This window comes from Vidua chalybeata, chromosome 2 (genome assembly GCF_026979565.1).
Source record: "Vidua chalybeata isolate OUT-0048 chromosome 2, bVidCha1 merged haplotype, whole genome shotgun sequence".
Taxonomy (NCBI): Eukaryota; Metazoa; Chordata; class Aves; order Passeriformes; family Viduidae; genus Vidua; species Vidua chalybeata.
In genome coordinates this window covers 79,298,948-79,303,339 of record NC_071531.1, presented here as the reverse complement: position 1 = coordinate 79,303,339, position 4,392 = coordinate 79,298,948, and positions in this window count along the sequence as shown.

The window sequence follows — 4,392 nt, the reverse complement described above, 5'->3', positions numbered from 1 at the left end:
CGGGGCATGCTGGGTACTGTAGTGCGCGGCCGCACGGCAGGGCTCGGCCGGAGTGACGGCGCAGCGCCCCCGTGCGGATGGGAGGAGCCCAGCGCTCTGGCCGCCGTGTCCGCCCTCAGCCAGCGCCGCGCCGTGGGGGCTGCTCCGCTCTGTGGCGGGAGAAGATCACAGTTCCAAACCCCTGCCATGGGCAGAGACACCTTCCACTAGAGCAGCTCGCTCAAAGCCCTATCCCTGGCCTTGAACACTTCTAGGGATGGGACATCCACAGCTTCTCTGGGCAACTTGTGCCAGTGCCTCCCCACCCTCACAATAAAGAATTTCTTCTTTATATCTAATCCAAATCTCAGTGGCTTGTGTGAACATAAAGCTACATTTATTATTTTTTTTTTTTTAGAAATGCATACAAGTCTAATTTTCATGATGAATTAATTTCTTGGTTCACCAGGAAAGGAACTGGGCAGTATAAGGGATATGATGTTTGTATCTTAACACCTCAGAGATACCTTTTCTGGGCAACCAGTGCCAATGACTGGCCCCCCTCACAATAAAGAATTTCTTAGTAATATCTAATCGAAACCTGTTCTCTTTTAGTTTAAAACCCTTGTCCCATGTCCCATCACTATTGCTCGTTTAAAAAGTCTCTGGCTTTTCACAAGCACCCTCAAGGTGCTGGAAGGCTGCAGTGAGGTTTCCCCTTAAGCCTTTTCCTGGATGAATGTGCTCTACTTTCTCAGCCTTTGTAGGAGAGGTGCTCCAGCCCTTTGATTATCTTTGTGGCCTCTCCTGGACCTGCTCCAACAGATCCACATCCTTCTTCTTGTGTTGAGGTCCCAAGAGCTGGACACAGCACTGTGGGTGGGATCTCACAAGAGCAGAGCAGAGGGGCAGAATCCCTTCCATCGCCCTGCTGCCCATGCTGCTTTTGCTGTAGCTCAGGACACAATTGGCTTTCTGGGCTGTGAGCACACGCTGCCAGGTTGTGTTCAGCTTTTTATACATGAGAGTCCCCAAGTCATTCTCCTCAGAGCTGCTCTCAGTAAGTTCCCCTTGCAGTCTGTGCTCATATATGGGATTGTCCCACCAGATGCAGCCCCCTGCACTTGTTGAACTTCATGAGGGTCTCATGGGCCCACGAATCAACAAAAAGCTCCTGTGTTGCCGAAACACAGACATGAAAAACAAACCCCAGCAATGGCAACAAAGAGCTGTCACTAAGGGAGAAGAGCCGCAGATCCGCGCCTTCTCTGCAGGGATGTTTTTGTTCAATGCTAACAGTGTCACACGCAGGCTCAGGATGGCAAATGCTCCTTGAGCAGCACACAGTTCTCTCCATCCACAAAAGCTTCCCTGGCGGCGCAGAAAGGCTGCGTGCCCCAGGCTGTTGATTTTCTACTTCAGACAAACAGCGAGATGGCAAACTGGGTGTTCGGAAGCTGTGATTTCTGTCAGCCGGAACCAGCAGCTGAACTCGGTACGCTTCAGCAATACAGAGAGCCGCTCCGGGCACCAGGACTGCTGTCCCAGTTTGCCATAGGAGGGCAGCAGCCTACGGCCGGATCGGCTGGCGACGGGAGTGTCTGTTCTGACCAAGTCACCCTTCATCTCTATTTTATTCTCATTTGTACGCATTCAGTGGAGGAGAGCCATTCCCATGCTCTCAGCTGGCTATTCTACAGCTTTTGCACGCACACAACTCACACATCTCGATATTATCAGTCCGTTTGTCTGGGTGAGGGCCTGCAGCAGGGATTACTTTCATGCTGCCATACTCTGCAAGGATGTAGAGTAGAGCTGTAGGGTAGAAGGCTCTCCTCTGAAACAGATGAAAATAGGGAAGGCAAGTGGATGTGGGCCACCAAGAGAAAAGTGTTGAAACCAGTGAGATGGTTGGAAAGAGGGGAAATAACAAGACACATCCTCTGTCTGGTGTTGGGACCATCTGTCTATTATCCCCGCCTCAGCATCCACCAGCACACCTCCCTCCCAGCTCTGTTCTGCTTCACCTCAGGGAGTAAGAGGAAAGTATTCCTGGAATCTGATCCCTCTCTTACCACACTGATGAGACAAAGCCAAAGTGCAAGATACACTTGGGAGCTTGGGAGGCAAAGCTCAGCAAGATGCAACTGCCTGGAGTGAGACAGAAGATAGCTTGCATCTAGAAGATGCTATTAATCATAATTTTGTCCTCTAATGGTTTCAGCAACGGTTGGTATTGTATATATTTAGGAACATGAGACCTCCAGTGTTTCTTACTCAGGTTAATGTGTTGTGCTGTGACTCTTCTGCGTTACATAGCCAGGCTATGCCACTGTTGGCTACTCAGTGGGCTCTTGTGCTTCAGCATCATGCTAGCAAACATCTCTCAGGATTTCACTCTCATTTGCTAAAGGTACCTTGCAGGTGGGAGGTTGTTACCCAGCAGCTCTCCAGAGTTGCTTAAACTTTCTTTATGGGAAACCCAGAGAGAAGGGCTGGTGCATTCTATCCAGTTTTGAACTGACTGGAGCTTAGGAGCTTAACTGTGCTTCACAAATATATGGAGACAAAGAGCGGGGAGCAGGTGAATAATGCCAGTGCAGATCAACAACAACAGTACAATAGATTCTGTATTCCTCATACAATTTCACTGAGGCATGCATCCTGGAAAGCTTTCTTCCTCCTAAGGTACCTATCACAGTTTGCTTTCCACCTAGATAAGCACATTTGCAGCAAATTAGATTACCTTCTAAATAAACATGCAGGGTGGGGCATAGTAGCCTGGGGTAGGATAGGTCAGTGCTCTGCATGATTAATTTACTTACATCAGGCTCAGATAAATCTTACTAAATTAAATTTAGATAGAGGATTTAGGCTGTGGACAGACAGACTTTGAAGCTGTGGTCGACATGATGTTGATTTTCATCCTTGTTGGTGTCTTGAATAACACTGAGACCCCAGTGGGAAGGAATAATAGAAGAGTGATGACAGATGTATTTGATTAAGTCTTGTCTAAGTCAGTGAGGTGGCTGCAGTCGATGGAACCCTGCTGACTTGTATCAGCAGAGGCTACTGCTTGTTCTTTGTAATTTTGTAGTACTGAGAAGCCCAAACCATGCATCAGCATCTCACTGTTGTGAAATCTCAGTATGTAGATCCTGCATGCAGACAAAGTCAATTCAATTACAGTGTGGAAATTAGTTAGGGAAAAAAGACTTTGGCGCTTGTTACCTGATGGTCCTCTTGCCCATCTTTCTGAATTACCCTCTCCTGCCCTTCACAGAACTTCCATCTACCACCTGTCTGATACTTTGGTGGTCAGATGCACCCGTCAAGCATAAGCCCACCCACATATTGCATCTTTCCCTAGATGTCGTGATGTTTCTTGGGCTCACTAAGCTATGGATCACTGACCCTGACATTCCCAGTCTAGGTCACTCCAGAAATCCAGATGGATTCTGCTCCCTTGTAATCTGATGATGTCAGGGTACGCTGTGCAGCAGTGTCCAACAAAGCCTTCTGCTTCTGTGGATCACATTCCAGGCCGTCAAACCAGTGTTCTTGGATGGGTGCTTTGTACAGTGGTTTTCCTTGTAGTCTGTGCATGTGGGCTTCTAGATTTGAGGTGGGCACATTGTTCCACTTCTTCATCCTCCTGATTGTGCAGGAGGAACCACAGGCTGGCATGGCATGCCCTGGATACCCCTTTCCCTTCGACAGGACAGAGACAACTCTGAGGGGCATCTCTGGCAGCCGAGACCTAGACCTTTGGTCAGGGGGAGGAGGGGAAGGTCTCTTTGAATCCTGGGAGTTAGTGGTTCGGGGTCTGTCCAGCACATCAGCCCCACGGTGTTGGCATTGAACACTGGTGAGTTATGTGCACCTTCTGCATATGGACTGGGTGCAGTCCCACCACCTCTACTTCCCTCAAGCATTGGGTGCCTTTTACAGTGGTGGTTCACTTGCCCAGGCATCATACCAAGTCATCCTTGAGGGAGTAACTGACTTTCATTGTCAACAGGAATTATGTCCAAAGGCTTCCCTTTGCCAGTCCCGGTGTCTCTCCTTAGGGATCCCAGCTGCCTGGCTTGCTGGCTAACTCCTGGCACCAGACCCCAGTATCCTGACATTGGAGCAACTAGGCAGCAATCTGCTCACCTGGCTTGTGGTTGTAATTTTTCCACAGATCTTGCAGCTCCTTTAAAACTTGGGGTTTATGGCCTGAGTGATTTCTGCCTTGGTCTCTTTGTCACTCCCTCATCCTGCCTTCTCTGATGGTGCTGGGCTGAGGCTCAGTAGGCACAGGCCAAGCCGAAAAATATTGTCAAAATTTGTTGGGTCTCATTGATTTAGGCAAGGCATCTTCCTTCAAGTGGTGACCCAGTTCAACAGGTTTATGTGCCTGTTCAAGTG